Here is an 18,889-nt window from a genome sequence, read left to right on the forward strand (position 1 = left end):
CAGTCTGATTGTCCTTTTTGGCCTGAAGGAAAGTGCTCTTGGCTTTCTGCAACTCAGGTGATCTCTGTCTTTCTGTCTCTCTCTCCTTCTGTCATTCTGCATGGTTCTCATTTTGAGGAGTGTAGCTGGAGTATAGTCTGTGAAGGCCCAGAATGACTCACAGAACTTCTTTCAGTTCTCCGGCCCCATCTGACTCTGAGAGCTGAAAACCCACGGTGCTTTCTCCACCTCCTGTTTTTGGTGTTCTTTCTATCTATCTATCTACCTATCTATCTATCTATCTATCTATCTATCTATCTATCATCTTATCTATCATCTATCATGTATCATCATCATCTACCTATCCATCTATCATCTATCATTTATTTTTTTCAGTTTTATTGAGATAATTAACAAGAAAAATTGTATATTTGTGATGATTTGACATATGTGTACTTTGTGAAATGGTTAGCACAATCAGGTTAATTAACATTCATCACCTCACATTGTTACCTCTTTGTGTGTGTGTGTGTTGAGAATGCTTAATGTTCACTCTTTTAGTGAATTTCAAGTACCTAGCTATAATCACCATGCTGCATACTGTATATTATATCTCCAGACTTTATTCATAGCATAAATGAAGCTTGTACCATTTGACCAGCATCTCCCCATCTTTCCATCCCCCAGCTCCTGAAAACAACCATTCTAATCTCTGTTTTTGAGTTTGACTTTTTTAAAGACTCCACATATAAGTGAGAACATGCAGTATTTGTCTTTCTAAGGCCGACTAATTTTATTTCACATAATTCATCTGAGTTCATCCATGTTGTTGCAAATGATAAGATTTCCTTCATTTTCATGGCTAAATATTTCAGTGTGTCTATATCTACATATCTATCTGTCAATCATCTATATATCAGTTATCTATCACCTTAATCATATATATCCATTTATAAAAATATACATTATATATTATACTAATTGTAATTATATCTATTATATTTTCTATTATAATAATATCTATATTTATATATCTCTCTATATAAAACATCTTTTTTATTCATTCATTCATCCACAGATACTTAGGTTGTTTCCATATATACATCTTGGCCATTGTGAATAATGTTACAATGAACATGGGAGTGCAGATATCTCTAGATACTAATTTCATTTCCTTCAGATATATACACAGAAGTGTAATTGGTGGATCATATAATAGTTCTATTTTTAATTTTTTGAGGAACCTCCATATTACTTTCCATAATGGCTGTACCAATTTACTTTCCTACTATCCATGTACAGAGTTTCCCTTTTCTCCACATTCTTTCCAACACTTGTTATCTGTTGTTTTCTGGGTAAAAGCCATCCTAACAGGTTTAAGGTGATATCTTACTGTGGTTTTGATTTGCATTTTCCTGGTGATTAATGTACTTGTTGGCCATCTGTAAGACTTCTTTGGGAAAATGTCTATTCAGATCCTCTGCTCATTTTTAAATAAAAAACCTGTTTTAGCTAATGAGTTATATGATGCCCTTATATATTTTAGATATTAATAATCGATCAGATGCATGGCTTGCAAACATTTTGTAGGTTGCCTTTTTATTTTGTTGATTGTTTCCTTTGATGTGCAGAACTTCATTTTGATGTAGTCTTGTTTGTTTAATTTTGATCTTGATATCTCAGCTTTTGGTGTCATATCCAAAAATATCATTTGCAAGAACAATGTCAAGGGGCTTTTTCTCTGTTTTCTTCTAGGAGTTTTATGGTTTCACATGTTATATTTACATCTCTAATCTATTTCGAGTTAATTTTTGTGAGTGGTGTAAGGTAGGGATCCAGTTTCATTCTCTAGCATGTGAATATCCCATTTTCCCAACACCATTTACTGAAAAGACTGTTGCTCCAATTGTGTTTGGTTTTGGTATTTTAGAGATGTTACTCCACTGTTTACTTGCTTACACTATTTCTTCTTCTTCTTCTTTTTCTAAAAGATGCTATATTTTATTACAAACTTAAAAACTATATAGGCAGAAAATAGTTATATTTTTTACAATGTTCATTTCTTTCTTGAGTTCTCGTCACTACTGAGAGAAAAAGAATATTTTCTTTTTTTTTAAGTTTTTATTCAAATTCCAGTTAGTTAATATACAGTGTAATATTAGTTTCCGGTATACAATATAGTGATTCAACACTTCTATACAGCACCTGGTGCTCATCACAGCAAGTTGCTTGCACTATTTCTGATGAAAAATCTCTTGTTATCTTTAATTTTGTTCCTCACTGCATTACACTTCATTATTTTCTGATTGCATTTAAGATTTTAATCATTGGTTTTCAATATTTTAATATGTTGTGATATGGTGTAGTTCTGGAGTTCACTGAACTCTTTGAATCTGTAGGTTTATACTTTTCATCATATTTGAAATATTGGGGCATTATTTCTTTAAATATTTTTTCTGTCCCTATGGCTCACCCTCCATCTTCAGGGGCTTCAATGATGCCAATATTAGACCATTTTTATATTTTCTTTCTGTGTTTCATATTGAATGGATGCTATTGCTATCTTCAGGTTCAATAATCTTACTAATCTTTTCTTCTGCAATATCTAAGTTCCACAAATTCCACCAAATGCATTTTCCTTCTTGTATATCATATTTCGATATTTAGAATTCTGATTGTGTCTTTTTCTTATCTAACATGTCTCTAAATTTTTCAACATATGGAATACAGTTAAAACAACAACTTAACTGTACATATTTGTCTACAAATTCTAACATCTATGTTGGTTCTGGATTGATTTCAGTTGGTTGATTATGGATCATATTTTCCTGTTTCATTGTATGCTTTAAATTTTGATTGGGTGACAGATTTGAAATTTTACGTTACTGGGTATTGAAGTTGGTTTTTTTTCCACGTCTGTATGTATTCTTGAGATTTATTCTGGGATGCAGTTAAGTTACTAGGAGACACTTTGGTATTTTTATGCCTTGTTTTTAAGACAGGCATCCGTAGCTCCAGGCATCATTTGGCAGTGTTTTTTTCTTCAGAATCCTTCATAAGCTAGGAGACCTTAGCTTCCAGAAGTAAAACTGTTTTAAGTTCTTCATCTTCCCATGGATATATTTAATACCTATTATCTCACTTCTTTCTATTGATTTTGTGGACATTAAAAATCACAAATACAAAATATGTATTCTTGGAACATATTTGCCTACTCTTTATTTATTTAATTTAGATTGATTTATTTGCCTAATTTATTTGTATTTATTCTCTAATATATCACTGGTATTTATCAAAAGTTTTTTTAAACATAGTGGTTTTGTTTTTATATTATAAAATAAATTCAATTATAACTTTTAAATGTCAGACTTATAGTTAATATATTTTAAATCGTTCCTTCAGTTGACTCTTTTCTGGACTTAGAGCACTGCTATGCAATAGAAATGTAATGTGAGTCACAAATGTGAACCAAAAATGCAATTTTAAATTTTCTAGTAGTCACATTTTAAGAAGTGCAAAGAAACAGGTAAAATTTTTTGATAGTTTATTTTATTTAGCATGTCCAAAATATTATAATTTTAATATATGATCTCTAAAGATGAATAATTTTTTTCATATTAGTCTTCACAATCCAGTGTATTTTATACTTACAGGATATCTCAATTTGTATTAGCCACACTTTGCATGTTAGGGGCCCATGTGGCTTGTAGCTGTTCTAGTCTATAGCAGGGACCCAGACAATAATATTTTAAAAGAGAAAAACTTTCTACAGATGCTAAGGTACTGGTAAGTTCAAAGCCAGTCCTGATAAATGGATGATGTTTAAAGATCACAAATAAAATGTGCAATTATTTCCACTCAAGTATTTTAATAGATTATTTTTTTGCCTCCAGATTACTTTTTTTTTTTGCCTCCATTCAAAGTAGCTTTCTCTGACAACTATTTTTTTACATGAAAGAAACCATAACAATCTTGTCTTTATAATTCTTTCAAGTATGTTCCCATATTGAGATATCTCAAAAGGAATAGGTATTCTCAATTTCATTTCATTATGATAAAGAATATAAATGGTCTCACCAAGATATTCTAACCATAGGTCAATATATTCCAAGATTAAGTTTTAGAATTATAAAATTTAGTCTTATATTTTGTTTAGCTTCAGTTTGTAAGCTTCCCCCCCCCGCCCCCGTCCCCGGCAAGTAATGGCAATTTCCTAATTTTCATGTTGGGGTGCCTGGGTGGCTCAGTCAGTTAAAAGTCTGCCTTTGGCTCAGGTCATGACCCCAGGGTCCTGGGATCATCTGGCATCAGCTCCCTGCTCACTGGGGAGTCAGATTCTCCTTCTGTCTCTGCCTCTCCCCCTGCTTGTGATGTCTCTCAAATAAATAAAATCTTGAAAAAAAATTTTAAAACATTTCATGTTGAAATTTTTAGTACTCTATTGATACTTTAATTGAAGCTTTCTGACTTATTTTGAAGAGATAGAGGACTCATTAACAAACATGTTTATTTATTAAAGTAAATTTTTTCAAAGAATCAAACATTTTAAAATTTCGATTTATGAAAAGAACAAAGAAAGTGTGCTAATGTGATTTATTTTTGTATCACTATTAATGGCATAAAATTTTTGTAGTTTTGTAGTTTGTTCTGTGGATTTCCTTACACTGTGTATGAATTTATGTAAATCTCTATCTATAACTTTAGTTGACCGACATGGGCTCGATTTCACGATCCTGAGATCATAACCTGGGCCAAAATAAGTCTGATGTTTAACCAACTGAGCCCTCCAGGTGCTCCTCTTTTATTATTTTAAAAATTAGTGCCCAATATTAAAATGTATTCTGACCATGTATAAAAATATAATAATTATATAACTTTTACACACCTTCTGGTCTTCTTAGAGGTGTACCAATTCCTATGAAGATTTCATTAATAAATACTATACTTGTTGGATATTCCAACATATTTTTGTTTTATTCTATGTATATTTGCTTTCCTACTCAATACAAAATAAAATTACTAAAAATGGTAAATGAAGAGATAAATAGTATACTTTGTAAATCTGTATTAAACCATGGAATGGTGCAAACTTGGAAATAAATGCAGGTGCTTGGTATGCTTATTGGTATTTTGCATAGTAGTAATTAGCTGTCAGGCCATTTAGTGAATTTTCTTGACTCAAAGTTCTGATACTGTGATTATTGACATTTTCCATCTGGGTATTTATAGTTTTCCATAGAAAAGATTTTATTGACATATTTTTGTTTTAAGTTAAAATTATTTTTAGCCCTATTTAAGTGGACATGAGTTGTGAAACACAGGAAGTTTTATAGAGTTACTTGTTTTTCAGTAATGGAGACACTTTGGCAAGTGGTTTTCAAATTAAAAGGGATTCTTTTCCCTCTGAAAATCCAGTTGATCTATGAACTTTCATTTGCCAGTAGTGTAAAAAGTGGATAGAAGAAGCCATTTTCTAGTACTACTATGGTAAACATCAGTATTCTTGAAACTTAGGCACTGGAGAAGTGGTAGTACTGAAGAGACCTTTGCTTTGTCAATAGAAAAATATTATCCGGATGTGCTGTATGAAAATGGAAGAAAATTTTGAACTTTAAAATTTCAATAATGAGAAAAAATATTGATGGCATTTATTTTCATTTATTATTGTTTTCACTATAAATGGAAAGAAGGGATCATTTTAGCAGTGATTAGCATAAAGAAGAAAGATTAAATGAATACAAAAAAATACAAAAAGATCATCAATATTGATTGAACAAGAATCTAGTATATAATAAGGTCTAGACAGGAAAGATCTAAACAGATATTTCCCTTAGTATTGTTTAGTAGTGTTTTGAGCAATATTTACTGAAGAAAAATTTGAAACTAACTCTACAGAGATGCAGTCTTTATGTTATTTGCATTTTATATAAACTTGTCTTTCAGTTTCCTGTTTACTAAAACTATATAGACTTTATTCTTTAGTATGAGTTTAGTGACTTTCAACAAGTATTTTGTGTTTTTGTTTTTTTTTATTAAAACCTTAACCCTTAAAATTAAAAAAAAAAAAAAACTTTTTAAGTTAGACCATTTGGCAATTACATCTAGATTCTGATATCCTCGGCAAATGACATCCCATTTAGAATGATGCCTGTATAGCGTTATCCACATTAGGATTCACCACACATTTATAAAAAAGAAAATCTGTATTTAAAAATAAAAGTTAGCTTTATCCTAAGGTACAGTGTAAAAGTAAAAGGAAGTTAAACTTTTTGGATGGAATGGGTGTATTTTATCCTGCTGAATTTTAATCATTTGTATTTTTAGCAGCTTCCTACTTCTCTTGTTAGTTTGTTGTATTATTTCATAGGCCAGAATCATCAAACCTCCCAAGAGATAGTCTTTGGCCAGATTTGGCCAGAGCCTGTTTTACTGAGTATATGGTTTGGCCTCTTGACAAAGATGAATTGTTTGTTTGCTCATTTGTTTTTATTGCCCTAGGCCCATAGGATACTTCTTACAAAGTTGGCAGTCACTGTTTGTTTTTTAGGTGCCTGACCCTTTTATCCTTTGTGTCATCGCTCTGGGCTGTTGTGATTTCCTCTTACATCTTGGCATGCTGATTATTTCTCAGTTGTCCTCTGGCTGTTACCAAACCCTATGGTGATATCTCTCAAATCTTCTACTGTCCTGGCAACATTTGCAAAGGGCTGTGTAGAGTAATCTTCTGAGCATTTTGTAAGGTTTTTTAGAACATACTGTTTTTCTAGTGTACTTAATAGTTTCCTATGGAAGTTTCTTATTTCATAGACTTGTGTCAGAGTCATACTATCCTAGTCATCTCAAAAGTATGCTTATAAAAAATGGACACTTACATTTCATTGATTTATGGTCAAGTACAGTAGTTGATATCAACCATAAATGATAACTTTCATCAAAATCTATTGAATGACAAGTCAGGACTATGCTCATAGTTTTAAAAATTGCAATGACATTCATTCCTTGAACTTTCTTTTTTCTTTTTTCATCCTTAGTAATGAAGTTTTAAGCTTTTCCTTTGAATAACATGCTTTCATCTATTTTATCTAATTTGACCTTCAAACAATGCTATGAGAGAGAAACTATCCTATCAACATTTACTTCTTGACCCAACATCAAAAATATCTTTAAAAAACCTGATTTTTGTAAGAAAATATACTCAATTATTAAATATTATGGGATAATATGTAGTAAAATAAAGTATGCTAAATGTTTTATGAACTGTTATATAAAGGTTAATTATTTTTGCTATTATTAATTATTACTATACATTCTTAATGGTCCATAATAGTATATTCAGTATGAAGACAAAAAGTGAGTCTGAGTGAAATTAAGTCATTTTTCATTTGTGCAAGGACAGTGTTTTACTAGTGTAATACCATCTGGCTGACAGTTGTCATTAAAATTCATCATCACACCATACTCTTATATTTCTGAAATAAATTCTCTCTCTCCATAAAAAAGAAATAGTTGACAAGAAATGCAGCTGAAGTAAATTTGCTAGGTTTGTATCCAAGCTTTTAATTTACTTGACCTGAAATCTGTTATCTATAATATTGGGGTATAAAAGGGCATATCTGGAATGGTTGTTATGAATTAAATAAAGTAACATTTTTATCTAGGAAGAATAAAAATATTCCCTTTTCTCAAATATTTGATCCCCCTTCCCACTTTCATTTTTAGAAAATGACCTTTTCTCATATTAGAAACCATAGATGAGTGTCCATCCTCCAAATCTTTGGGCCTGTGGTCATTTATACTCATCGTCTTTATTCCTTTAACAATGAAAGAAAACTTCTCATCTCTCAAAGGCAAAGTCCTCGTTTTTTCCCTTTGTTAATATTGAACTTCAATTTGTCCACCTCTTGTTAGTTTCAAGTTTTTTCTTTTATAACTGATTATTCTCAGTAACATTCAGACATCATGTGTCAGTGCGTTAATATCATCCACTTTGACTCTCCCATCACCTTCTCATTCTCTTCACTTCTTGACCTAGCCTGTCTCTTTCAAGGGCAAACTTCTTCAAAGAGTTGTTTACATGTGGTTATTGCCATTTCATCACGTTCCATTCCTTTTTCAACTAACTAAATTTTTTGCTTCTACTTTCATTGCTCCATCAAAACTTACCTGGCTAATATCACTTATCAAACCCCATACTGTTAAATTTAATGCACACTTTTTTCTGTCATCTTACAGGTCCTCCCAACAGCATTGCACACGATTGACTACTACTTCATTTTTCTTGCATTCTTTTACAATGGCCTCCGTAACACTGGTTTTCCTTTCATTTTTCTTTTTCAGTTTCCTTTGCCAACCCCTTCTCTTTTACTCAAGTGCTTCTCACAGCTAAACATATTGATCATCAAGTGATCTTCTAAATGCTCGTTATGAGTCAGTAGGCCTGCAGTGGGTCTTGAGACAGTACAGTTGACCTTTGAACAACCTGGGTTTGAAATGCACAGATCCACTTACACATGGATTTTTTTTTTTATAAATACAGTATAGTACTGTAAATGTATTTTCTCTTCATCGTTTCCTTAATAACATTTTCTTTTCTCTACCTTACTTTATTGTAAGGATACAGTATGTAATAAATATAACATATAAATTGTTAATTGATTGTTAATGTAATTGGTATGGTTTCCAGTCAATGGTACACTATTAATTAGTTAAGTTTGGGAGGAGTTAAAAGTTATTTATAGATTTTTTAAAAAAGATTTTATTTATTTATTTAACACAGAGAGAGACAGCCAGTGAGAGAGGGAACACAAGCAAGGGGAGTAGGAGAGGAAGAAGCAGGCTCCCAGTGGAGGAGCCTGATGTGGGGCTTGATCCCAGAACACGGGGATCACGCCCTGAGTTGAAGGCAGACGCGTAACGACTGAGCCACCCAGGTGCCCCTAAAAGTTATATATAGATTTTTGACTCTGTGGGGTGTTGGTACCCCTAACCCCCATGTTGTTCAAGGGTCAACTGTATTTCTAGCAAGATTCCAAGTGATGCTGTTATTTCATAGACCACAGTTTGAGGAAATTTTCTACAAGATCACTAAAAATCCTCAAGACACACATGTAACTCTTATAACTTCTCATGAAGAATTCTCTCCCTTGGCAAACTCATCCGTTCCCTTGGTGTTAAATACAATATACATGTTTATGGTCCCCACATTTAATATTTATCCTGGACACCTTTTCTAATTTCCAGACCCCCAGATCAAGTTTCTACTTGGCATTATCTCTTGAATGTTTTATTGGCATTATAAGCTTCTAATTCAAAAGTTGAGATCTTAAGATTTTCTCCAAATCTTTCACTCCTCTTAATTATCCATTTCAGTCATGGTACCTGTATCTACTTAGGAGTAAAGCCAGAAATTTGGTGTCAGACTATCTCCTCTATCTGCTAAATGTAATCCTTTGCCAACTAATCCTTTTCCATATTTCACCTTCCTGCAAAATATATTCGAAGATTACCCACTTCTTTCCTCCTCAGAGTACCAACTCTAGTTCTAGTCTAGCTTCTTCAGATCTTAGCTTGAATATCCATTTTTAATCATATTTTTCATGACTGCTCCTACTAATAAAATAATAGAATTCATTTTGTAAATTTTTAATTTCATATGAATAATATATTTATGTTCCGTTACTCCTGCACAAGACTGTGAGCAAAACAAAAACAGATTATGTCAGTTTCATTTCACATTGTATTACCACCTAGCAGCATAGCTGGGCTTCAAACATATTTGTTGAATGAATGAATACTTCAACTGGGATAAAGATGAGAAGATAGCGTTTTAATCCACATATCTTGACCTTCTAACTCTGCAATTTATTCTGCCTGTGTGATACTTAAGTCACTCAAATTGAATTAATTTTCAACTGTCATTAATTTAAATAGCTGTTTGATTTCTCCCTTAGGCCTTAGCTGCTAGATGGAATAGTTCCCTATTTCTGAATGTCAGCAGGACACAGGTGTTCTGTAAATGGGCTCATTGAAAACCAGAATTTGGTTTTATTTTGTTAAAGAACAATTAATTACAAATGTGTAGACAAAGAACTGATACTTAGAGTTAAGAAATGCTAGAGCTACTAGATTATCTGATCAAAAGATGCCAAAATTATTTCTTGTCTAGTGCCAAGTCCATTAGCTACTAGTGACTGCTTGAAGTGGTAGGATAAGAATTAATTTTGCCACTTTGGGCACAGCGGCAAAGAGGGCTGGGATCTGTTTGCGTTGTCTGCCATATTTGTACAGTAGTAGATGGTCTTTGTGACATCTATTTCAACTCTGATTTGGTGCATAAATAAAGAACTTTAAAATCAGGAAGAATATTTGCTTTACTAAAGGCCCACTACTAGTTGTGGACAGAGTCAAGACTAGAATTTAGATTTCATAACTTTTAAATTTGTTGTATAGTTCTCTTGCTTATTTCTAGAATTTATTTTGTTTTCCTCACAATATTTTTATATTTAGCTGATTATTCTAGAGAGTTAGTGTGTGTATATATTCTTTTGTTCTTGTTATTTGAATGGAAGAAAATTAAACATGCTCCTTTAATTTAGTATATCAGATTTTCATTTATTCAGGTACTAATAATATCCAAAGCAAAAAAAAAATTATCATTGAGTTAGTATCTTTTTATACGCTGGCAATGATCATTTTTAGACCCAAGTCTATTTCAGATGTGTCACTAGCAAATTCAACTGTATTTTGTAACTCTATTGAAAATTGCCTTAAAATTGCCAAATCCCTGCCCTATCTCTTTCCTTAGGAATGTTTTTCCTTGGAGTGTGGCCTGTTATTATGCTTATTTTTAAATGAAAGTTGGAATCTACTGCCACTTAGTAGGATTATTTAATCAGCATTAACATAAATAGATTAAGTTAGTTACTGCAATTGCTTTTAAAAACTTTAATAAACATAAGATGACAAAGCTATTTCCTCAACTCCACTAGGCTCTCAGCATTTCATTCACCCATTCTCAATGAAAAAAAAATTTTCAGACAAAAGTAGGAAAGCATGACCTTTTAATGGCTGTAAAGTAAGAATTTATACCTAAGATTTGCATTGTTAAAGTCTGAAGTGTTTTAGAAGGTGTGATGAATGAGATTAGACTCCCCTGTTGAAAGTTTAAGATTGCTCAGTGTTTAGAGAAATTAGGGAATACTCACTGAATGCAGGAAATCCTTTTTCAGAGAATAAAAAATTCTAGGAAAGTAGGGGTGATGGCAATTTCAATAACTAACAAAAACAGTGATTAAAGACACTTGAATACAGCACAGAAACATTTCTTATTGTGTAATATTAAAAAAAATCTTTAATAGATTTGATGTCAAACTAACAAGAATATATCCTGTTTTTTTACCAAAATCTATACCTAATTTTGATCCTTGGAAATAAACAAATTGTATAGAGGGTCTAGGTACCAATGAGTTACTTTGTCTAGGAAGCAACATTTACCTGGGTCCTGCAAAGCAGGATTCTGAGAAGCCCAATTTTGTTGAGTCTCCCTAAACTTGTATTACACATTGGTCTTTATTTTGTAGATTCTCCAAGAGATGTCACATAAGCCTCAAGATAACTTCTAACTCTCAGCATTATCAAGCTATCCTGCCTCTGAACAACTTGCTTTGTGTCTTAGTGGTACCTCTTAAAATGGCAGTCAGTAGGATAATACTAGATAGTAGCACTTTGCACCTTTGCCTCACCTCGGTTTTTTTTTTTTTCATTCTTGGCCCTTGGCTTGTACTTCTCAACTAAAGGATCAGCATTTTAATCCTTGCCTCAGGCTCTGCTTTCAATAGAATCTGTCCTAAACACTTCCCTGTTGTGAAAATTACCATATGTAAGTTCAAAAAGTTCTCAGAGGCTTTTACTGGGTCAATGTTAAACTCTGTTTTTAGGTATTGCAGTGTGATTATATCATATATATATATATATATATATATGGTATATATATATATATGTATGTATGTATAAATATATATTATACATATTCACACATGTATATATTTGCGTACGTATTATACTAAATAGTATATGTTACATATAGAATATGTTTTTATATATAAAATAAAAGACTAGAAAGCTGGAGTTACAGAGAGTTAAGAAATAACTAATACAGGGGCGCCTGGGTGGCTCAGTCGTTAAGCATCTGCCTTTGGCTCAGGGTGTGATCCCAGGGCCCTGGGATTGAGCCCTGCATTGGGCTCCTGGCTCTGCTGGGAGCCTGCTTCTTCCTCTTCCATTCCCCCTGCTTGTGTTCCTTCTCTTGCTGGCTGTCTCTCTCTGTCAAATAGAAAAATAAAATCTTAAAAAAAAGAAAAAAGAAAAGAAGAGAAATAACTAATACAAATTTTTGTCAGTATCATTCTTCTTTAAATTTCATGTTAAGAGGAAAAGACTGATCGGATTTTAAGAAACACATTTTACAAAGAGCAGTATCCTCACTGAATAAGACTCCGTAAAGGAAGAAATCTCTCTCTCTCTCTCTCTCTTTTTTTTTTTTTGTAGTGGTGTTATTCATTATTGAAATCCCCCAGAGCCCAGTAACTTGCTTGACACAAAGAAGAAACTCAGTAAAAATGTGATAGATGGATAAAAGAATAAGGTCTTAATACTATCATTGGAAGTTTATCAGTAATGGTTCCTATTATTATTTCCGATGTGATGATTGTCTTCTATGCTTTCAGGTTCATTTTGTTGTTAAATAGTTTCATTTGACATCTGAAGTAGTCTATTTTTACTTCAAAATAGCATCTTTTAAAATGTTAACTTTTCAATTAATGCCCTCTGGTATTATTTAATCTTTATTCAAAAATAATGTGATCATCTATGTAGGTGATACCATAAGTTTGTTGATTCATTTATCTCAAGCAACTGGTTAATTCCCTGATTTAAATTGGTAAAATTTGTTTTTCAATTGGTTTAACCCCTGCTTAAAATGGTCTATCGTCTTGCTAGGGAGTCACAGCCAGTTTTATTTTCTTCTTTCTATAATCTTTTTAAAGTGTAATAGTGCTTCCTTTTGCATTTTCCAACTTAGTGCTAAATGAATTTCTCAGAAGAAGGTGTTGGGTAAATTTAGTGTTTTTACTGTTGCAGATGACTTATTTCTGACAGGCATCTATGTTTGAGTACTCAGCAATATTCATCAAGTACAGAATTTGTTTTCACTTATTTCCCAACAAATTCAAATTTCTCTCTTCCTGCAGATGTCTAGCTTAAAATCAGGGATATGAAGAACTTCTTGGAAATTCTATCCCTATTTGAAAGTAATGCTTTTGAAGTCTTTCCTCTAAGGAATATCAGGGGTATATATTTCTTGCATAACTTTTTATAGCAAAAAGGTCTGTAGATTTACCTGGCATATTAAGTCCTGAATAAGTATGTTGTGCAAATAAAATATATACTCAAATGCTTTCTCAGAAACAGACCTTTTCCTGTTGAATTGCTGAGAGCAGCTTTGTGTTTTATTTGGAGCAATATAAAAGACTTTGAAGATTTTTAACTGTAACTGATTGTATTAAAAGACTAAATTATGGAGTTAAAATTTTGGTGTTCAAATGATAATTACAGTAACAATAAAATGAGTTAGCATTATGTTGTTACAAAACATATTTATTATGCACATTTTACCTGACTACCAGGCTTATCAGATATTGCAAGAGGGAATTTTACAGTGATGATTTAAATACATAAAACAGAAATAATATTTTTATTATTGTGCTTTGAGCTTCAGTCCATGTGTAATGAAAAACATTTTGTTTAAGCCATGGTGTTTATCCAACTGTAGTGTCAGTTTTTTGGTTATATATTCATATTTCTGAATTGTGAGTCTCCTGAGGCAGATAAATATATTTTATTCATCTCTCCAGCCCCAGTAACTAGCATAATACTTGAGTGCCCAAAACACTTTTAATTTAGTGAATGAATGAATGAGTGAATGAATGAAAAATACAGAATTAAGATTACACACACACACACACTCACGTTAGGGAACAATATTACCTACATTGCCTTGGAAAATCTTACACATGCTGTTTAAGGAATGTGACTCCTTGCCAAATTACCAGGTTAACTGGCACACACACAGATGGAGATTATTTTATATATGTGATAATGCTTTACTATTTAGCATAGGGATATAAAAGCCTGGGAACTGATATCTGGGATAAAACCCTTGAATCATGTGAACTTTTTCACATGGTGTTGCTCACAGAATTCAAACAGGATATGTCAGGCTGGGCCTCTAGTTCATGTCCTTTATCAAATCTGATTTAAGAATATCATAATTTCTTTTAGCTGCCATTTATAAATACTATTGGTAATCATGTCCATATCTGTTTAAATTTATCTATGCCCTCTTTTCCTCACTGTTGGGGCTAATATCTTCATATTAATTTCTTGATGGGTTGAGTTGCAACACCTTTTATTACTCATCACATTTTTTTCCTAGCGTCCTTTTCTACTAGCTTTTCCATATTTTGTGAAAAGTTTCCCAGAAACTTTAAATCAGCCTTGCATTCATTGAAGGCAGGAAGGGTTCCTACTAATGGAAGACAGAAGTTTTTAATGATGATATATTTATATTTTCCTATGATTATAATTTATAATCAGATTTATAATTATTTTTGAAAAGCAGCTTTTACTTCTCATTAATACAACCTAAAGATATTTATTTTTATTTTCTAAAATACAGTTTCTAATAATTTTAATACTCTCTCTAGCCACAGAAAATTGAAATAGGAAATATCTAGGATTTTCTTTTTGGTAGTCTTTACAAATATTTGCACTTGACATGCTCTCATTTACAGCCCTCTAGATTAACTTACTTAGTAAGCATTTATCCAACTCTTGTGATGTGCCAGGTATTAAGTCTTAGAGGTATGACAGTGAGTTAAAACAAAACATGAGCTAATATTTTTGAGCTTAAATTTTTGAAGAGGTAGACAAACAATAAGCAAGTTTAATAAATAAAACATATATACATTATTATTATTATGACATAAAAGTATTAAGTAAAAGGAATGTAGTCTTTAACTCCTGGGGTGTCTTAAATCCCCTCCCAGACTCTCTTACACTTTTATTTCACAGCTCAGCAACTTATATATGAGAGTTTTTTCTTCCTTTTGGAAAAAAAAAATACCTATTTTCTAAGAAGGTTGAATATAAAAAATTAAAATTATATGCAACTTTGTTGAGAAATGTTGCTTCCAAAAACAGGGACCATCATTTAATTGTTAAATGTTGTTAACCCTTAGCAAGGGTTAGTATAGAAGAATGCAGTATAAATGCCCCTTGAAGATCACTTCAGTGATATAATGCCCTAAGAATTTGGGAAAAGACAAATGACTGGATCTATATAAGGTATGTAGGATGAATAATTATGGTGCTGGTGTCATATGCCATGATGCCCCATTGGTATCCAGGTCTAGTCTGAGTGCCTTAGGACAAGTTTTAGAATTTAGATAATCTCGAACAGCTTAAACCTATGATTCTAGGTTTATATTAGCTACTTGCTAGAGCTTTTATTTTTTTTTAAGTTTTAATATTAATTCCAGTTAGTTACATACAGTGTTCTGTTAGTTTCAGGTGTACAATATAGTGATTTAACACTTTCATAAATCACCCTGCGTTCATCACAGGAAGTGCATTCCTTAATCCCCATCACCTATTTAACCCATTCCCCCCTCCACCTCCCCTCTGATAACCATCAGTTTGTACTCTCAAACTGGTGTAGCTACTCTGGAAAACAGTGTGGAGATTCCTCAAAATATTAAACATAGAACTACCCTGCAATCCAGCTATTGCACTACTAGGTTTTACCCAAAGAATACAAAATACAAATTCAAAGGGATACATGTATTTCAATATTTATAGCAACATTGTCTATGATAGCCGAACTATGGAAACAGCCCAAGTGTCCATTTACTGATGAATGATAAGAAAATGTGGGGGTGCCTGGGTGGCTTAGTCGATTAAGCATCTGCCTTCTGCTCAGGACATGATCTCAGGGTCCTGGAATTGGGCCCCATGTCAGGCTCCCCGCTCAGTGGAAAGTCTTCTTCTCCCTCTCTCTCTTCCGTTCCCCCCTGCTCAGGCTCTAGCTCTCTCTCAAATGAATAAACTAAAAAAGAACACCAAGAAAAAAGGAAGATATGATATATATATATATATATATATAATGGAATAATTAATATGTACAATATATAGATATATATAATAATGGAATATTACTCCATCATAAAAAATGGATGGAGCCAGAGGTTTTGTTTTGTTTTGTTTTGTTTTTTTAAAGATAATCAATTTTGGGGTGCCTGGGTGGCACAGTTGGTTGAGTGTCCAACTGTTGGTTTTGGCTCAGGTCATGATCTCAGTGTTGTGAGTTGGAGCCCTATGTCAGGCTCTGTGCTCAGTGTAGAGTTGGCTTGAGATTCTCCCTCTCCCTCTGCCCTTCACACTCATGCTGTCTCTCTCTCAAATAAACAAATCCTTAAAAAAAAAAAAAATCAAGGATGCCTGGGTGGCTCATTCGGTTGAGTGTCAGCCTTCAGCTCTTGTCATGATCCCAGGGTCTTGGGATAGAGTCCCGCATCGGGCTTTTTGCTCAGCGGGCGGCCTGCTTCTCCCTCTCCCTGCCACTCCCCCTGCTTGTGCACGCTCTCTCTCTCTCTGGCATATAAATAAATAAAATATTAAAAAAAGAGAGAGAGAATCAATTTCACCTACTATGGTATAAGGAGATAGAATATGGAGTGGGGATTGGGACAAGAATGAGGTCATAGTGTGTCCATCGTGACTCCACAAGTTACATAATACAAGGGTCATCCAATAGGGAGGACATAATCCAATATCTTGGTAGACATTTGCACTGCAATCCTGAAAAAACTAATGGTAATTTGGAGCTGCTTAAAAAAAATCTAAGAGTAGCTTCTAATAGAGTTTTTAACTTCATTATATCTAATCTAATTGTTATAATAAACCAGTGGTTAAGCATGGTTACTCCTTGAGATGAGAATACTTAGCTTCAAAGAGGTTAAATAATTTCTTCAATCATTAGTTGGGTGCAGAGTTAAAATTAGCATGGAAGTCTGCTTGATTCATCCATACTCTTTTTCCCAGAAAGGTAGACTATCTTCATGGCCTTAACTCCTCTATTTTTTATTTTTTTAGTTCTTGAGAAACTTAGTGTTTCCCAAAGAGTCTTCTATTGAAAAACTCATTCAAAGGAATGTTGAAAAGTGCTTTCATAAAAAAGGCGTTTGGAGTAAAATGTTTGATTAATAAGGGCTAAAAGTTAAATAGTTTTTATGTGTATAATGCTGTTCTGAATACAGTAATCCCCCCTTACCTGTAGTTTCTCTTTCTGGTTTCAGTTACCCAGGGTCAACTGCAGTCCAGAAGCATATGATCCTTCTGATGTATCATCACAAGGTCAGTATCAGCCTAACACTACATCACAATGTCTAGGCATTGACCTCGTTTCATCTCATCATGAGGGCATTTTATCATTTCACATCATCACAAGAAGAAGAAGCGTGAGTACAATACAATAAAATATTTTGAGAGAGAGAGAGAGAGAGACCACATTAACATAACTTTCACTGTAGTATGTTGTTATAATTGTTTTTTTATTATTAGTTGTTAATCTTTTACTATGCTTAATTATATTATAAATTAAATTATATCATAGGTATGTATAAGAAAAGATGTATGTATAGAGTTCAGTACTACCCAGTTTCAGGCATCCACTGGAGGTCTTGGAATCTATCCCCTGCGAATAAGGTGGGACTACTGTATTTAAAATGCAAATACACTAAGGAATACACAAGAAACAAGTATAGTGTATTATTTATAATGAGGCCCCAGTTTTTATCCTATGAACCTCTTTTTTGTGGTGGAATATTCTGAGATTAGTGTACTAAGGAACATAATTTTCAGAATGCTGTTTTAGACCAGAGTTTGCCTAGAAAATGTAAGCTAAAATAATCAGCAATTTATTTTTATTTTTTTAAAGATTTATTATTTTAGGAGAGAGAGAGAGAGTGCACAAGCGTGCAGGGGGAGGGGCAGAGGAAGAGGGAGAGGATCCTCAAGCAGACTCCCACTGAGCACAGAACCCAATGCAGGGCTTGATCCCAGGACCCCGAGATTATGACCTGAGCTGAAATCAAGAGTCGGATGCTTAACCGACTGAGCCACCCAGACACCTCTAAAATGAGCAGCAATTTAGAAGACTAAATGAATTCAGGATATCATATTTATTTCCACTTAAGTGTTTACTTATTAATTATCATAATTACGGTCCCAAATTTTTCAATTTTTTAGGTAAACAACAAAGAAAACATGAATACAGTTATAGCTTCATATAAAATCAACAAACCTCAATTGGTTGTGATGATGAACTCTATTACTGTTAAATAAGCAAACACTAAATTCAAAACAGAATTAGTATAGGCATTCTACTACATTGCTGACCACTGATGGATATTGATCTCAATATTGTTACCATATATGTAAATTACTAGGTTGTATACCATCAATTCAGAGTAAATGCATAATAAATACACTTATATTAATATGTGCAATGTATTTCATGTGTCAATTTCCAGAACTCATTTGAAAATTCAATCATATATGTAAAAAATATTTGAAAGTAAAAAGTAGTGACATTGGGAGGCTATCGCATAAAGTTTATCTGGAAACTTATTAGTAACCCGCATAATTTATCACAAACAAAATTCTCAAGTCGAATAATAATGCTTGGATTTTCCCCCCATTGTTTCCCATATTGCACATAATAGTATTTTCTGTGTTAGGTATATTTGTATAGTTAAAGAGAAGTCCAAACAAGCACAATAAGTAAATTCATTTC

The 18,889-nt window shown here is 32.8% G+C and overlaps 1 long non-coding RNA gene across 3 annotated transcripts in view; it reads left to right on the forward strand.

Annotated features, from left to right (window-relative positions):
• Window positions 1-18,889, forward strand: part of LOC123000848 (uncharacterized) — a 273,953-nt gene that overhangs the window by 54,166 nt on the left and 200,898 nt on the right. For all 3 annotated transcript variants that reach the window (XR_006409192.3, XR_008957722.1, XR_008957721.1), the window contains exon 3: window positions 17,391-17,448. This is a non-coding gene — a long non-coding RNA (uncharacterized LOC123000848). The remainder of the gene's footprint in view (window positions 1-17,390; window positions 17,449-18,889) is intronic.

This window comes from Ursus arctos, unplaced genomic scaffold (assembly GCF_023065955.2).
Source record: "Ursus arctos isolate Adak ecotype North America unplaced genomic scaffold, UrsArc2.0 scaffold_6, whole genome shotgun sequence".
Classification (NCBI taxonomy): domain Eukaryota; kingdom Metazoa; phylum Chordata; class Mammalia; order Carnivora; family Ursidae; genus Ursus; species Ursus arctos.